Here is an 18,678-nt window from a genome sequence, read left to right on the forward strand (position 1 = left end):
GCAAAGACTTGGAATCAACCCAAATGTCCATCAGTGACAGACTGGATTAAGAAAATGTGGCACATATACACCATGGAATACTATGCAGCCATAAAAAAAGGATGAGTTCGTGTCCTTTGTAGGGACATGGATGCAGGTGGAAACCATCATTCTCAGCAGATTATCACAAGAACAGAAAACCAAACACCGCATGTTCTCACTTGTAGGTGGGAATTGAACAATGAGAACACTTGGACACAGGAAGGGGAACATTACATACCAGGGCCTGTCATGGGGTAGGGGGAGGGATATCATTAGGAGAGATACCTAATGTGAATGATGAGTTAATGGGTACAGCACACCAACATGGCACATGTATACATATGTAGCAAACCTGCACGTTGTGCACATGTACCCTAGAACTTAAAGTATAATAAAAAACCAAAAATAAATGTAAAAGAGTGCCTGGGGCATCAGTGCAGGTTATCCAAGCACAAGCTCCTTGCTCTCCTTCTGTGAGACCTCTTAGGCCCTGAATTCTTCATCTGCTTACTTATTTTTTCTTAAGTTTCAACTAAAAATAAAAATAAAAAAGTTGTTTTCCAGCCTGGCCAACATGGCAAAACCCTGTCTCTACTAAAAATACAAAAATTAGCCAAGTGTGGTGGCACGTGCCTGTAGTCCCAGCTACTCGGGAGGCTGAGACAGGAGAATTGCTTTAACCCGGGTGGCAGAGGTTGCAGTGAGTCGAGATCGCGTAAACACATTACCCCCACAATATTGAGAGCTTGTGCTGCTGTCAGTTTGGGGAATGATTTGTATCATTCTTGATGCATTAGTGGGCTGACATCCTGGCTGGGGTCGGTGTTAGCAGGCAGGGCAGTCAGTCCTGAGATCAAAACTAAAACAGTAGGGACTCTGCCATTTTTTCATAGGATAAAGTGGCTTCTTAATAAATAGCCTAGCCCTCACGATCATATTTGTCTGCCAGTTTGACCAGCCTTGAGCAATGTCCATGAGACCCCACCAGCCTGGCCCCTGCCCTCTCCCTCACTCATCTCTTGCCATTCTCCCTCACCCCCCTCTTGCCACTCTCCCTCACCCCCCTGCTGCAGCCGCTCTGGCCTCCTTTCTTTGCTTGGCATACATGCATGTACTCACCCACTCTACCCCTCCCCTCTGCCTGGACTGCCCCTACTCCTGGCCCTCCATCCTTTGTACTATACAGAGTCACTTACTCTGCATGGATCAGAGACTCCTTCCCTCTCCATCCTGTGTACTGTAGCAGCCCTTCCCCACTCACTTACCCGTATCTCCATTGCACTCATCACCAGCTGACATTAGAGTTTCATTCATGTGTTTGTCTGTCTCCCCTTTAGAATATGGTTTTCCCCACTGCTGTGTCCCCAGAGTCCAGAACACAGAGTAGTTATGTATAAATGCTTGACGAATGAAAGCAGTTGTGACAGATGGAGTCTGAAATGATCTAGTTGTTGCCAGAAACCTATAAAAGTGAAACATTTCTTTTTAAAAAAATATTTCTATGTTGGACCATCTCCCTCTCCTCTGGTAGGGTAATTTGTCCGCTAGAAATGGACAAATATTGTCAGAAAATAAATGTTTTACTACCAGTTTTACCTCTGTGAAATTTTTTGTGCTATCTAGTCTGTGAGAGTTATTTTAGGCTACAGTTTATAACCAAAACAGAAAATAATACTATGCCTCCCTTACAGAGCTTCAAAGTAAATTTTTCTGTTTTCCTAGCATGCTTTTATTTTACTGGAGCCCTCAAGCTCTAGGTTGTTGCATGTGTACAGAGGTTTGGAAATCTTTTAGACAAGTTCTACTGGCATGTAAATTCAGTTGACCCATTCCGTATTGTGTTTTATGAGAATCTAGGATCACTGCTTTGTATTTTTTTTTTTTTTTCCCCAAACTCTGGACCATCAGATCTTCATCCTTTTAGTGACTTTTGGCTTTTTTAACATCATCTTTTTAAAAATAGCTTCTTTCATGCATTCAATTTCCTTTTCCTTCTTCACTTTCAAGTGAGAAATCACAGTAAGCATCTAAGAATGACTGAGTGTGGCTGGGCGCAGTGGCTCACACCTGTAATCCCAGCACTTTGGGAGGCTGAGGCGGGCAGATCACCTGAGGTCAGGAGTTCAAGGCCAGCCTGGTCAACATGGAGAAACCCTGTCTCTACTAAGAATACAAAAATTAGCCGGGTGTGGTGGTGGGTGCCTGTAATCCCAGCTACTCAGAAGGCTGAGGCAGGAGAATCGCTTGAACCCGGGAGGTGGAAGTTATGGTAAGCCGAGATCACGGCACTGCACCCCAGCCTGGGCAATAGAGCAAGACTCCATCTCAAAAAAAAAAAAAAGAATGACTGAGTGAAAAGATTGCTTAAGCAAATAAAAGTAATTATTTCACAGATAATTTATTAAGCACTGTGGTGTGCTTAGTAAATATCTGTGAAATGATTATTTTTGGAAATATAAGGCAGGATAGAGTTTACTAGGGAAAATGGAGATGTAATCAAGTATTTGCAGCAATTCAGTGGAGGGAAAACCATATTAATAGGCTGCTCACAGGTTCTATGGGAACCTGGAGAAGGAGCAGTATCTAAGGCTGCTCTTGGAAACAAGGCCTCCTGGAAAGGAGCTTTGGGCAGACAGAAAGAGCACAAGAAGCAAATAATGAAGAAAACACAAATCATACATAAAAATTCATACAAATACTGAGAAGCAAAGAAGGGAAAGGAAGTTGAATGCAAGAAATAAGCTACTTTTAAAAACATGATATTAGAAAAGCCAAAAGCCACTAAAAGGATGAAGCTGTAAGCATCCGGAGTCTGAAGAAAATAAATCCAAAGTAATGATCCCAGAGTCTCATAAAACACAATAAGGACTAGGTCGGTGGAATTTACATGTTAGTAGAATTGCTTTTTTATTGGTCAGCTTGTGTAAAAGCTTTCCAAACATTTGTAAGCATGCAGCAACCTGGAATTAGAAGGCACCAGTCCGGTGGAAATGAATCACTTGTACGAAAGCAAAGGTGTCCTCACAGTGCTGCAGATAAAGCAAGTAGACTGGTTGGAGCCCCACAGCATGTGAGCCTGGAAAGGGAGACAGATCCAGACCCTTAAGGGCCTGTGTAGGATTCACATCAGGCCATCTACGTACCAGGTGCTTAGAGAATTAGTCACATTCCAGGGAAAGTTGTGAAGGGGGTGGTGAGGGCGGGGCGGTGGTGGTGGTGGAGGAGCCCATGGGCACAGCTGAAAACTCCAACAGTGTGTGTAGTGGGAGAAGAGGACCACAGTCTCCAGGAACGCTCACGTTTCAGGGACACAGGAGGAGGAGGAGCCACAAAAGCTGGCATCACAGAAGCCGGAGGAGAAGAGTTTCAAGGAGGATGGTGTAGTATTGCAGAGAAGTCACAGGGCATATAGATTGGGCAGTGTTGGGATTGGCTGTGAGCATTTGACTATGAGAGGAGCCAGTGAATGTCAGGTAGTAGTGAATTGGCCATGTGAGGGGTCAGGAAGCCTAACTGCTTCTCATGAATGAGGGGTTTCCTTACAGCCCAGGACATGTGTGCTAATTACCAGGTAGTAGAAATATTACTTGAAATGCACTAAATGAAACCTATTGCACTCCATGTACTGACTTTGTTGCCAGCCTTTCTGTATGCACCCCAGTACTTCATAATCATCAGTATTCCCCATCCACCATCCTGAATGCCGTCTATCATTAAAGTATACCATGTTCTTTTCTAAATCTTTCATGAACATGATTCAGTTAGTCATCTTTAGCTTTCATTTTCTTGATTACTGGTGATAATAAAAAGGTATATATAGGGCTGGGCAAGGTGGCTCACGCCTGTAATCCCAGCACATTGGGAGGCCAAGGCGGGATAATCATTTGAGCCCAGGAGTTTGAGACTAGCCTGGGACACACAGGTGAGACCCCATCTCTACAAACAATTTTAAAATTAGCGAGGCATGGTGGCACATACCTGTAGTCTCAGCTACTCAGGAGACGGAGGCAAAAGGATCCCTTGAGTCCAGGAGTTTGAGGCTGCAAGTGAGCTATGATTGTACCACTGTACTCCAGCCTGGGTGACAGAGTGATAGCCTGTCTCAAAAAAAAAAAAAAGAAGGGAAAGAAAAGAGTGTATCTATAAGATTAAAAGTGTATTTCTGTGTTTAGAAACGAATATGCAAAAATCTGTCTATGATGATAGCACTGGGGCTAGAGTGGTGGGAGGCAGTCTGGGCCATCAAAAAAGATATATATGATTTGACTGGTAAGATTTCTGCTACTGTTACTCCACTGCACAAATATAAAACATTTCACACAGCCAAGTTCAGAATATAAATCAAAAAGAATTTGTTCTTGTACCTTCACAGCAGGATTCCTGAACTTTGTGATTTGCCTTCACCCCCCCCGTCCCCACCCAGTTTTTCCCACCACCCTAGTGAGTTGCTTCCCAGTAGCTATTTGTGATGCCGCCTCTACACCTCTAGTTCAGTCTCTTCTAATTGACCACCTCTTTGCAAAACAAAAAATGATATTGAACAGTTATGCCAACTTCCTGATTCTAGGACTTCCGTTGATGCTGTCCTCAATTCGGGGCCACACTCAGCTTCATACAGTCCCATTTAATCCCGTACACTGTCATGACCTGCTTGCTTGCACAAACACTGCTCTGCTTTTTCCCCACTAACATCTGCCTGTCTTTAATAGTTCACCCTTTTAAGGGGTGAATAGTTACCAGCCACAAATTTTTAAGGTGCACAGTTCTCTTCTGTTCTATTAATGAACATTCTGACCAGTTTGTCTTTCCAGCATTTTGGTTATTAATTTTATTTTTCTACCTAATGCAATAAAACAAATAAGTGGTCTGCCGTAGTTTTGAGTTAATGAGGATTTGAAATGGATTTCACGTATCCTTGTTGGGTTTTTGTTATGCAGGTGCAATCTCATGCAGTAAATTACCATAACTAACCAGTTTAAGAGCCCATAAAGCTCCTCTGCCCTGGCATTGCTAAATTAATAGATTAACAGCTACACATAAGGAATATGTCAGATGTTAAGTATTTTTCATTAGTATTAAGTTGGAAATTTGTGACCTCAAAAAGCTTATGTAATCTCTTAAGTGCCTCAACCAAAGTTAATTTTATCTTATTATTTTTCAACTTACAAGCATTTTCAGGCAAGACTGTAGGCTGCTCTGTTTGTATAAATTTTTTTTTTAATGAAACACCATCAAACTACCTTTTCTGATACTTAATTGAAATATAGGGTGTAGTTTGGGCATTAATTTATGTATTAATCTAGCATGTTTTCTAAACACCTACTGTCTTCTGGGTACCATGCTGGATACGAAGGCAAATAGATGCACAGGCCTAGAATGGGGACACATGGGACCACAATACAGTGCCATGAAGAGTTCAGGAGGGGCCCCCAGAGGAGCAGGGAGGGGATTGGCTGATTTCCTTTTTACAGTGGCTAAGAGCATGGAGCATGGAGCCAGAAAGCTTGGGTTCAAATTCTGACTCCATCATTTACGAGATGTATGACTTGGGTTCCTTACTTAACAATTTATCTGGGTTAGAATGACCCCAGCTGAAAAGTGGGAGTATTCATAGTACATCCCATGGGGGATTGGTTCCAGAACATTCTGTGGATACCAAAATCTGAGGATGTTCAAGTTCATTATATAAAACGGCACGGCATTTGCATACAGCCTATGGTCATCTTCCCACACACTTTAAATTATCTCTAGACTATGTATAATAGCTAATACAATGTAAACTCTATGTAAATAGTTGTTATACTATCCTGTTTTTTAAATTTTTAATTGTATTATTATTTTTTGTTGGGTTTAAAAAATTTTTTTCAATCCACAGTTGGTTGAATCTGCAGGTGTGAATCCTGTGGATATAGAGAGCCAACTGTATAGACCTCATATTTGGATTAAAATGAGAAAGAATTTTTTAAAGCCCTTAGACTTGGGCTTGCATACATGGTAAGAACTAAATAAGTGTTTTAAACAAGTCAAGTAAAATAGATAATGTGAATTTTGACCAAAGTATGAACTAAAGAAAACTCTGTTGTGAAAAATAAAGAAACTAACTGGCAGGTATTTTAACATTTGTTTTTAAATGTATGGAAACTTTAGTTGATAATTAGCTTGCAAGGTTCTGTCACTAAGTCCAGAACCTTGGCTAACTTTTGTTTCTTTTGGTTTTGGTTGTTTTAACGTTTTCAGGTAAGGAATAACTTTCTAACAGAGAGGCTCCAAAATGCAATGAATGGCCATTTGTGCTGTTTTAAGTTTCTTTCTTGCTACTAGAAATATTTAAGCAAAGGATGAACCTGCCTGAGATGTAGCTTTGTGGGTGTCTGCATTGGGTAGGGGAGGAGGAGGTCAAACAAGTGAACTTCTAAGAGCCAATAGATTTTTTTCTTTCAGTCGTGATTTGGTCTAGAAAGGCATGTGACATTGGGATTGGGGCTCTGGAGGTGTGAAACAGCAATATCGCTAGAGAGGCTGGTTGAAGTTGGGAAGAACTGAGAGAAGTTGAAGGCAGAGAGTGGAGAGCTTTAATTGCTGGTCTAAAACGTGGACTTTGGCTGGGTTTGGTGGTTCACACCAGCACTTTGGGAGGCCCAGGCAGGAGGATTGCTTGAGGCTAGCAGGTTGAGACCATCCTGGGCAACATAATGAGACCCATGTCTCTACAAAAAATAAATAATTAGCTGCGTGTGGTGGTGCATGCCTGAAGTCCTAGCTACTCGGGAGGCTGAGCCAGGAGGATGAGAATTGCTTTATATACATACATACATATGTAAATACATACATACATGGACTTCATTTTGTAGAGAATGGAGAGGCATTTTTGAATAGGAGAGTGACTTAGATTAAAAAGGAGGTTTTAGATGGATTAATCTGGTAACAGGTGCTCAGATTGGAAGCAGGAGTCCTGGAAGCCAAGGCCCTTGTGCAGGCAGGCAGGGATAAGATGGTGTGGGAGAGGTAACTACAATGACTTTGAGCTCCAGACCTGAGGCAAGCTGGTATAGGTATTTGAGGATCAAAAAGAGAGTATTTAGCCCTCGGAGCAGGTGGCAGGGGCGGCCTGTGCAGCAATGGCCAAGATCAAGTCTCAGGACCTTCGCAATAAGGAGGAGGAGCTGCTCAAACAGGTAGACAACCTGAAGGTGGAGCAGTCCCAGCCGTGCGTCACCACCAGCCTCCAAGCTCTCTAAGATCATGTCATCCGGAATTCCATTGCTCGTGTTCTTACCGTAATTAACCAGACTCAACACAAAGAAAACCTCAGGAAATTCTACAAGGGCAAGAAGTACAAGCACCTGGACCTGCGGCCTGAGAAGACATGTGCCATGTGCCACTGGCCCAGCAAGCACGAGGAGAACCGGAAGACGAAGAAGCAGAAGCAGCCGCGGAAGGAGTGGCTGTACCCGCTGTGTAAGTAGACAATCAAGGCCTGAACATCACATTGTCAAAAAAAGAGAACTGGCTGAGGAAAACAAAAGAAAAGTGTGTATTTAATATGCAATTCTGTATTCATTCAACAATTATTTATTGAAGGCAAACAATGCAGAACTCATAACCCCCTGATGATGGATTCATCATGTGGTTCTCATGCAGGAGCAAAACACACAGCATATGCCTTTCATGTGCAGCCTAAATCCCATTGCAATGAGCCATGTTACAGGGCAGTTTCTGGCTGTACCAAAACAGAAGCTGCTTTCTCTGGGCCTCCGCGTGTAGCAGGGTTCCTTCACTTTTAATGAAAATGTCTGACTGTGTGTCTTCATTGGCTACAAAGAGATCAGACCAGTGGAACTGAAGATGGCTTTGATGTTCTACAATCAAGTCAGATTTATTCGTCATAGCCCTGTGTGTCTTTCTACCTCAAAACACCAGGTTACCGCTGAAATCCAAATAAACTTATCAAAGTGCCATAGCACGAGATCCAGCTGTGCCTCCATCGCTGCCCTTCTTTCCTTGTGTTCAGAACTTCCACTTTCTATTTCACTTTTGGCTTCACAGTTTGAGACTGGGAAAAGGCGTATTATTCCAAAAAACAGATGGTTGAGCCTTAGAAAGCTGCTGAATTTCTGCAGAGATGATCAGTATAGCACTTAGCACATTATTGGTGCTCAAGAAATGTACTGAAAGTTAAAACAGATTTTAAATAGATAGACTTTGCTGTTATTGAGGTATCCTAAGGGAGCTTTTAAATCCCCAGTGTTACCAAAATGACCAGCCATCCTTGGAAAAACTACAGCAGTCTGGAATAGGCTTTCCTTCTATATTTTCTGCCCAAAGATGACTCTTTAACTCCTCTCCACTCCCCAAAAGTTAAATGCCTGGAACATAGATAAGATGACAACCTTCTAATGCCAGGCTAGCATTTTTCACCTTAGTACAGCACAGAAACATGTACTGCCTCCCTCTGAGTCCTGGGAAGTTCTTCATATGCTCATTTTACAGGGTAACTGAAGCACAGAGGTTGCCTGCCTACTGCCCAGTTCTTTTGGTAATGGAATGTCTTATTCCTCTACGTGCTGCCTGTGGACTCAGAGCAGTTCTGCTCCTTGTCAGATTTATCTGGCACATGTAGCACAGACCACACAAGTGGCCTCTGTCAACTCTGATAGAAAGGGGGAGCTCAACACCCTTTTATGAACATTCTTCTTTAAATCTGTCAGGCTCTAAAATTAGGCAGGAGTTGCTATCACCAGACATTCTTCTGTGTGAAGGGGCTGCCCTTTGCAGCCTACCTTCATCTTTCATAGATGAGCACATCCCATGACTGGCGATAATGGGAGTCCTGGCATTTGCCTCAGATAGCACAGTATCTGAACTGGATCAAATGTGTTACTGAAGATTGTTTTCAGGAACCTGATTGCACATTCGCGTGTCTTAACACAATTGATTTTGTTACTAAATGTATGCATCTCAAGGAGAATAATTTCAAGAGAGACAGGTGATCTTTGCACAACTACGGTCATTCATTTGAAGGAACAGTAATGTTCCATTGATTTGTCATACTTACTTCTCTTTTTTCTTTAAAGGAAGATATTCTTTTTTTTTTTGAAACCAGATTTGCATGTTAAGGCAGCTAGATGTGTATTTAGTGATTGCCATCTTGTGCTAAAACATGCTTCCACAGTTAAACTGCTTTATCATTGGTGATGCCTCTGGAAAGTTGTGCTTGACAACAGAGATGGGATTTGTGAAACTTTATACTTATGTACTTTATATAAATGTACACCGTTTCTTCCTTTTTTTTAATGCAAAACATTCAGCTCAAGGATCTGTGAGTTCTTATCTGTTAAACAATTATTCTTAGAATATGGTTTTAAATGTGCAAAATCAGAAGCTGCTTTAAATGTAATTGATTACTTAAAAAGTTGGGATAGCTTTATGATTCGCTCAAGCATTTTTTTCATTTGTGAAATGAATGGTGTCTGTTAAGCCTTAAAAAAATACTATTGAAATGGATTTTTTTTTTTAGTAGAATGGCCATGGAAAGATGTAGTGGGATTTTTATTGTTTTAATAATCTGTCTTCAAGATGGTAACACTAATGACTGTGTGGAAAAGGATCATCTTTCTAAGTTGACTCATTTTGCTAAAATAGTAACAGCAGCCACTCTTGTATCTGGAATATCGCTTTTGAAATGCTTGAATGAGTCTCCTTTTTAAGAAAATAATGAAAATAGTCTGGGTGCAGTGGCTCACGTCTGTAATCCCAGCACTTTGGGAGGTTGAGGTGGACAGATCACTGAAGGTCAGGAGATTGAGACCAGCCTGGCCAACATGGTGAAACCCTGTCTCTACTAAAAATACCAAAATTACCCGGGTGTGGTGGTGTGCACCTGTATTCTCAGCTGCTCAGGAGGCTGAGGCAGGAGAATCGCTTGAACCTAGGAGGCAGAGGCTGCAGTGAGCTGAGATCATGCCACTTCACTCCAGCCTGGGCAACAGAGCAAGATTCCGTCTCAAAAAAAAAAAAAAAAAAAGCAGAAAAGGGATAGCATCTCTGGCAGAATGATATTTGTCCCCTGGATTCCCTAGAGATGGGTGGTCATTGTCTTGGGGAAGAAAGAAATGAATGTTAAATCTATGCCAAAGGCTCTAACACTTTCAACATTTTGCATAATTGCACCCAATAAAGATACTTACAAGGAAGTAATAACTTGAAGTTAATTACTTTGTGATATAGTAGGAAAAAAACACTGAACCAGGGACTTGGGAGACCTTGGTAGTAACTTGCCATAAGCTGGCAGTGTTGCCTTGTCGGGTATGTTTTTTGTTTTTTCTTTTTTTTTTTTTTTTTAAAGACAGTGTCTGGCTGTGTTGCCCGGGCTAGAGTGCAATGACGGAATCTCGGCTCACCGCAACTTCTGCCTCTTGGGTTCAAGAGATTCTTGTGCCTCAGCCTCCTGAATAGCTGGGACTACAGGTGCCCTCCACCATGCCTGGCTAAGTTCTATATTTTTAGTAGACACTGGGTTTTGCCATGATGGCCAGGCTGGTCTTGAACTTCTGTCCTCAAGTGATCTGCCCACCTTGGCCTCCCAAAGTTCTGGGATTGCAAGTATGAGTCACCACACCCAACCCTTGGCAGTTACCTTTATCTTCTTGACTCTTATTTTGTCATTTGTAAAATAAGAGAGGACTGCTAGCTGGATGAAAGCCTGGAGTGACAACCTCTCCTTATATCTGAAACATTTTAAAGTCCCAGAATTTACGATTATTATCTTATATCCTCAGGGCTGAGAAAGAACTGACACTAGCTTTGTTTACCAGGTGGTACAGTCTTGTGACTGCTCCGAAAATACCCTTCTCAGCCCTCTATCAAGAATCAGTGTGGGCTTCTTGAAGGGTGTGGTTCCTTACAGCCTTGTGGTGCTTAATGTTATTGGTTTGGGATGTGGAATAATATTGTTATGCTGCTGTGTGTCTGCACAATGAAGAGTTCAAGTTTTTTGGGTTTGTTTTTTTTTTTTTTGAAGGAGAATTTTTATTAAGTACAGAAACTCAGCAGTATGTATTTAATACAGTTTAGTGGCAAGTTCTTTGACCTCTCTGCCTTTTACCACTTGGCAATGTAAGCCGCAGATTTATGACCCCAGACATTGCCTCCCGGGTGACAGTGATCTCAGCATACCCATCGCTGTAACTGGTCCTGGTAGTTTCCATCAGCTTAGCCAGAGCTCCATTGTCTTCCCAGTTAACCTGTATGCAGGCAGCACTGGTGCTGGTCTCCCTGTGGACTAGACGTACCGGTCTGGCCATTCCTTTATGACGTAGTAGGGAACCCCCCTCATGAGACAGGGCAGATGGGAAGACAGCCTACTGGAAAGGATCCATGTCGTGTGCAGTCACCACCAGTTGAGCCACCTTGTTCTCCCACAAGGTAGCGACAGTGTTAACCGCTGCTCCAAGGACAGGTGGTCTCCAGTGGGGACCTCCCCTTTGCCGGCAACTTTCTTCTCAGCCCAGGCCAGCAGCCATCGCTTCTTCTCTTGCTCTGTCTCTGGTCAGTACCTGTGGGCCAGCCTAGGCAGCTGAGTGCTGTTTTGCTGCCCAAGGCCTGGACAAACTGGTTCCTCACAGAGGCACTTTCAGCCATGTTTAGAGGACAGCCCTTTGTCACCGCAGCTGGATGTAGTGGGGCCGCTTGACAAAGCAGGTGAGGTCTCTTGGGGTTGGATGTCCTGCAAGTGCCAACATTCTTGGGTCTCTCTCAGGTGATTCATCACCTTGGCTGCCTGCTTCTTCACAGCAGGGCCTGGGGCCACCGTCTCCAGCTGCCCAAGATACCAATAGAGTCTAACGTTTAAAGAAGAAGAAAATGAAATTAAGGAAAGCAGCTTCTTAATTTACTGTGTAACTTCGGTCAGCTGCTGGCTGGCTCACTAATGCTTAGAACTAACTGTGGTTTTGAATCACTGTCATAATGTTTGGTTTTATTTTCTGTGTCCGTCATGAAGGCTTCATATCAGTATACTCCAAGATAGTCCCGCTTATGAGATCTTACCGGTGCTTCCAAAGACAATCTATCTCTTCATTGTGGATTCTTTGGTGGTGCTTGTAGTCTGTTAAGGAGAAAGGGGGTGCCAGGTCCAGGCTCCTTGTTGAACTGGATCTATTGTACAACCCATTTACTCTGCTGTTGACAAGAAGAAGGAAGACAGGGCCCTGTCTGCCTCACATGATGAGCTGTTAGCCCTGGAAGACAGACAGACTTTTCCTATTACTCAAGTGGGCATCTGTTAGATCCCATGTGAGCACTTTGTCTTCCTGTCCATTGAGGGTCTCATAAAAGCTTTGGCATCCCACGACAGAACTGTGTGCACAGTGGACACTCAGAAAGAATGGAGGTGTATTATCAGCTCTCTCATTGGTTACAGTATGGGAAAAAGGAAGTAATTTTGTTTACCTTGAACCTGAGTACTGTGGTAGCAATAAACTACCAAGCAAAGAAACAACATGTGCATTTAAGCTTTGGCAACTGTTTACTTATCAAGCACTAATGGCTCTTATATGTATGTATAAATGACATTTTATATGTTACTAATAATAGTTTAAGGTTCTAATATTCCTACCAGAACTCCACTGTAGCCGATGAGAGGAGTCAGGGAGACTGGTTGGTCATGATGCTAGTGAAGTAGAAAGCTCTGAGCTGGTTTGCCTGTACAAATGACAGAGAAGACACTTGCTTGTAAAACTAAATGACCAAGTGGGTGCCTGGGTGTAGGGGCCTTGGCACAAGATGATCCTGAGGGTTGAAAATAGGGTGGCTGAGAAGAGAGTGTTGCTATTAGCCCAAGTAAGAGGCCCATGGAGGAGCATGTATCTGGGCACATTGATTTGGAGATGTGGACAGGCCATCTACCACATGAGATCATGAACCCCCATAGCCTAGGCAACTTGACCGGCTTCTTAACCAGCCCCTCACAGGTGACTTCCAGGAAACACACATCTGGCTATGGCCTTGCAGATGTGGACATGGAGGTCCTTTGCATAGAGCAGATTGTTGGAGTTCTCTGAGATGGCAAAGAGGGAATTTGAAAAGAGAAAGGAGACAGCCAAGTATAGAAAATTGCAAAACAGGAGGAAGAGGAGGTAATAATGGATCAATTAGGAAGGTTGAAAAAGATTTCAAGGAATGTAAAAGAACCAGAGAAATACTCCACCCAGGAAGCCAAAGAAACAGTTGCCATATAGGGATTGAAAGGGATGAGGCCTGGAAAGGAACTATTCAATAATGTCATTTCTGAACAATGCGAGAAAGAGAAAGAACAGATTCTCCAATAAATGGTGTCTAATAGTTGGCCATTTGGGAAAAAGTAGTTAGATCCCAGACCATATGTAAACATAAAATATAAATGTAAAAAATCAAGATGAAATTATAGACAAATATTTTTATAACTTGGGGTCGAGAATGTTTTATAAGCTAGGAAGCTGAAAAGGAAAAACAGATATTTGGGTACATAAATATTAACACCTTCTTGCATCTCAAGACACCACAGAGAAAGTTAAACAAAAAAAAACAACAACTGGTGGTGTACTGGGACAACATATAAACAAAGCATGATAGAAAAAAGGTTACTACCCTTTAGTGTAAGATAAATTTCTGTAATCAGAAAGGAGAAGTAACAGAATAAAAGAGCAGGTATACTTTGTTCTCCAAGGACAAAATATAAAATGACTATGAAAATGTTTGCTAATAAAAAAATACAATAAGGAAATGGCAGTGTTTGCCTGTTAGACTAGTAAAAATTAAAATCCATTTTAACATCCACTACTGATGAGGCATGGACACTTAGGCAGACATTGTCACTGGGCACCTAAGTTGTCCAGTCCTCCTTGAGAATATTTGGTCCAGATTTATTGAATTTTTGAGTGTATGTATACTTTGATTTAGCAGTCTCATGTCTAAGAATATATCATATAGAAATCATTCCATGAGAATACCAGATTTATCTAAAAGGGATTTATTGCATCATTAACAATCACAGAACATAAAGAATAACCTAAATATCAGTGAGAAAATGGTTAAATGTGTGTGCATCCATAGAATGAAATATTAGGCAGCCATTTTTAAAAAGAGGTAAATCTGGGTGTTTTACTCTGAAAAGAATTCCATGATAAATTGCTATGTGAAGAGGGAGAATGAATCATAGCCCAATATTAGCCCGATCTCATTTATCACTAATAATAACCCCTATGTGTATTTGAACATGTAAATAGGTGTGTCTCTATACACCCATGAAAATGTTGGGAAGGACATATACCAACAGGGTAGAGGCAGGGATGGAGAGGCAACGAGAAAGACAGAAACGTTCATTGATGACCTTGGAAAGAGCAGGGATGGGGATGGGAATCAATGGGGTGGGAAAGTGGTGAGCTGTGAGTATGGGGTACTCGGGATTAATGATTAGGAAGATGGAGATGTAGCTTAAGAGGCAGACAGGGTGATACATAAGGTTTTGTTGGCTAGGATAGGAGAAATTTGAGTCTAGCTGTATGCCAAAGGGAAAAAATACAAAAAACAAAAATTAATAATTGAAAGAGCACAGTAGTAGTGGAGGCAGTGAGGAATGGAATCAAGACAGGGCGATCCTCCTTTCTCTGGGGTTGCAGAGACTGAATGAAGTTAGCAGAAACTAACTTTACCAGGAGCTACAAGCAGATGGACCCTATGAGGGATAGGCAAGGCCAGAGGCAGAGAGTAGGGATGCAAATGGTGCTGTCAGAAATGAAAAAAAAAAAAAAGGAGAAGACATTGGAAACTACTCTTGAATTGATTTAGGTGGGGAAAGATGGAAGACACTGAGGAAGGAAAAGACGTAAGACGTAAGTTCAGAGCCAGCTGAGTTCAAGACTTCATTTGTAATGAAGCAAGTTGCCATTTCCTGAGTGTCCAGCAGCCCAGGGGAGGAGAAGGAATCCCGTGGGTTTGGGTCAGAATTAGAGGAGTTCCGGACTTAGTGACATTTAAAGAGCTGCCCAGGGGTCCCAAGCTGGGCCAGGAAAGCCCAAGCAATGCTGACAGCCTGAGAGAATATAAAGAACTGAATGTCTTCATAAGAGTTTTTTTAAAAAATAAAGGCAGATACCCCAGGGGTAAGGAAATGACAGAAGTGGCAAAAGAGCAAGTTGGAGCCACAAGGAGGGTTGTCCTAGTTCCTTGCAGAAGAAATTCAGGCTCTAAGGGCCAAGGTGTAACCAAGGTGATGGGTGAATATCATGCTGTTGGTTTGTCTCAGGAGACTCTTAAGTCCCATGAGGGCAGGGATTATGCATCTCACCTTCTTTACATCTCCAGGGCTGAGTGCAGTCCCTGGCACATAATAGACACACAGCAAACATTGGAGGGAACCAGCAGCTAGGGTAGGGTGGAAACTAAAGTCTTGGTGTTGAGGCATTCAGGCATCTCTAAGGTGAGGATACTGGACAGGCTTCACTGTTAGTCACTGAGGGAAATCACAGGAGACCCAGGTAAAGAGAAGTATAGAGACTTGTATTAAAATGATCTGCACGCTATGCACATGTACCCTAGAACTTAAAGTATAATAAAAATAAAATAAAATAAAATAAAATAAAATAAAATAAAAAAACTTAAAGGGATGAAAGGAGTTTGAAAAAAAATAAAATAAAATAAAATAATCAAGAATTCTGGGAAAACGTCTGGTTTTAGTTGATATTAATTTGTGTCCCTTACAAAAAAAACAGTTCATATAAAAAGCCCTCAAGAACCAGGTAGACCTTTTAGGTTTGTTAGTTTTCATTGACATAATTTATAGTGACCCATTTATATTTCTCCAAGTCGCAATTCCCTAAGAAGATGGCTCCTCATAGCCGAGGCAAGGATGAGAGCTACATACACTCGCTCTTTGTCCTGGAAAACCTGGGATTTGCAAGTGAATTTCATAATCAAATCTAGATCAAATGTCTCCAGTCAAGCTGGTGCCCACTAGCAAATGACAGACTCTCCTACTGATAAAAAAAAAAAAAAAGTTCCCAGTCTCTTCACATACTCCTTTCTTCATGGGCTTTTTTCTTTTCTTTTTTTTTTTTTTTGAGACAGTTTCGCTCAAGCTGGAGTACAATGGCCAGATCTCTGCTCACTGCAACCCCCACCTCCTGGATTCAGGCAATTCTCCTGCCTCAGTCTCCTGAAGTAGCTGGGATTACAGGTGCCCGCCACCACGCCCAGCTAATTTTTTTGTATTTTTAGTTGAGACAGGGTTTCTCCATGTTGACCAGGTTGGTCTTGAACTCCTGACCTCAGGTGATGCTCCTGCCTTGTCCTCCCAAAGTGCTGGGATTGCAGGTGTGAGCCACCCCGCCAGCCTTTTCTTCATGTTTTGTTATTATGGTGTTTTTTGGAGACAGAGCCTCACTCTGTCACCCAGGCTGGAGTGCAGTGGCACCATCTCAGCTCACTGCAATCTCTGCCTCCCGGATTCAAGCTATTCTTCTGCCTCAGCCTCCTGAGGAGCTGAGATTACAGGCACACGCCACCACACCCAGCTTGTGTTTTTAGTAGGCACAGCGTTTTGCCATGTCATGTTGTCTAGGCTGGTCTCGCTGGTGGTAGTTGGAGGGAATTTGATTTTTTGAACTTCAGGTTTTATCGTGAGATTTCAGCAGTTCAATCACATATGCAGGCTCCACTTCTAATTCTCATTCTCTTGCTATTTCTACCACATATGCAGTGACTTCCTCCACTGAAATCTTGAACCCTTCGGAATCATCCGTGAGCGTTACAATCACTTCTTTCAAACTCCTATTAATGCAGATATTCTGACCTCCCTTGAATCATGAATGTTCTTCATGGTATCTAGAATGGTGAATCCTTTCTAGAAGGTTTTCAATTTACTTTATCCAGATCCATCAGAGGAATGTATGTCAACTATAGCCTTATTTGCTTTATTGTGGTTGTCTGGAACCAAAAACTCAGTATATCTCCAAGGTATGCCTGTATGTTTATTTCAAGACTAAAATACAGAAACTTCCTGTAAGGAGTCTTCTTGCCCGCAACTAAGTCATCTTCACAGTGTTCTTTCATTTTGGACTGCGTTCAAAATATTGTTTTTAACATTAGAACCACACCAACTTAAAGCTTGGATATATTTCTGCAACTACGGGGATAATGGGAACTTTGTGCTTTCAGTGGTATTCTCCAAGGATGCCTTTGTCCTGGAGTCAGATAAGTGAGTTGCAGGCTGGCTTTCAGGTACTAGAAATCTTACAGATGGTAGCAAGAAAAGTGATATGGGAGGAGGAAGTTGAATTGTCATGAAGCATCAAGAGATAGAGCACTTTGGGAATGATGGAGAGTCTGAGAGTCAGTTAGCCAGGATGAGGAGTGTATCAGTCCAGCTGGCTGCATGAAGATCAGGGTACATGAGAAGGGGTCAGCCTGGGGAGAGTTGAGCTGCACCTGGATTTGAAACTAGATGAGAAGCTGGGGGTAGTTGGAGGGAATTTGAGTTTTTGAACAGATGATTCAGTGAAGGTAGCATCATGTGAGATGGTTTGCTCGCTTGCTCATTGATGCTGTTGCCTCTGTGGGTATAGTGCTCTGAATTCTAACTCTTGAGTTGAGTTGAAGGCTGTGTATTTTAGCTCACTAATCCCAGCCAGTCCCTTGGAACTTGTTCCTCTTACTCCGTGTTTACTTGTACCTACCCACACAGTTACATTCTATTGGTGGCTGCTAACTGGCACTAAATAACTTGAAATAAAACTGTATTCCCTCTGATAATTTTGAACTCTGAAGAGTATTCTCCATGATTCCTCAGATGCCAAATTTAAATGTATCTCTCAGTATTTCTCTGCAGAGTCCGAAACATGCTTTTTATATTACTGTTTCTTGGCAGGTTTCAGAAAACTACCAGATTGCAGGCATTTATCATGGTCCTGTAACTCCTATCTCTAAATCTGCATCCCTGCCCATTCTCCCCCTCCACACACCTCCCCCTCCCCATGGTTATTTCTATGGACTTTGTGGCAACTTTGCGCAACAGAACTGCTACCTTAAAAAGTTATGGATAAAATGTGGCTCCAGGTCACATGAAGTGTAAAGGCTTATGCCCGTGACTGGAACATAAGGTCAACAAGATGATTCCAAACTGGGGCACTTTCCAGGGGTTGTTTGGGGGTAAAAACACCATGTTTACACAAAGAGAAAGCTATTCACAGCTTTCCTTTCGGGAAAAAAAGCATTATCAGCTTTTTGAGGCTTATTTATTCTGTGGCTTATCAGTTGACTAACTTTTAATGTTCCCTTCCTTATGCCTTTTTTTTTTAAACCTTTATCCAAAAGGATATGGAGATGTTGACTTTGAACTTGCCAGAGGTAGCCCAGATTCAAGAAGGCTTTATGAACCTTAATTATCAATAGTGGAGAGAAGGGTCTTTGTTTAACTAGGAATAATAGGATTTCTATGTTTTTCCTCATCAGCTTTCTAAGCAAATAAGTTTTGTTGCTGCTAGCATTTGTTTAGTAGTTCAGCATAGAAAAATGACGTCGAGCATCTTAACATTTAGAGAGGAAGTTGAATATGAAATTTGTTTTCTGGAATACAAGCCTCACTAGATTGAGTTGCTTGGCAGGATGGCAAATCTGCCCCTC

The 18,678-nt window shown here is 42.1% G+C and overlaps 1 protein-coding gene and 1 pseudogene across 1 annotated transcript in view; both read left to right on the plus strand.

The window, feature by feature from the left end:
• The window catches only part of PREP (prolyl endopeptidase), a 134,653-nt gene that overhangs the window by 105,782 nt on the left and 10,193 nt on the right, over positions 1-18,678 (plus strand). The gene's annotated exons all lie outside the window — the stretch shown is intronic.
• LOC105519496 lies at positions 7,140-7,502 on the plus strand (annotated as a pseudogene).

The sequence above is a fragment of the Colobus angolensis genome, unplaced genomic scaffold, assembly GCF_000951035.1.
Source record: "Colobus angolensis palliatus isolate OR3802 unplaced genomic scaffold, Cang.pa_1.0 Scaffold35, whole genome shotgun sequence".
Lineage (NCBI taxonomy): Eukaryota > Metazoa > Chordata > Mammalia > Primates > Cercopithecidae > Colobus > Colobus angolensis.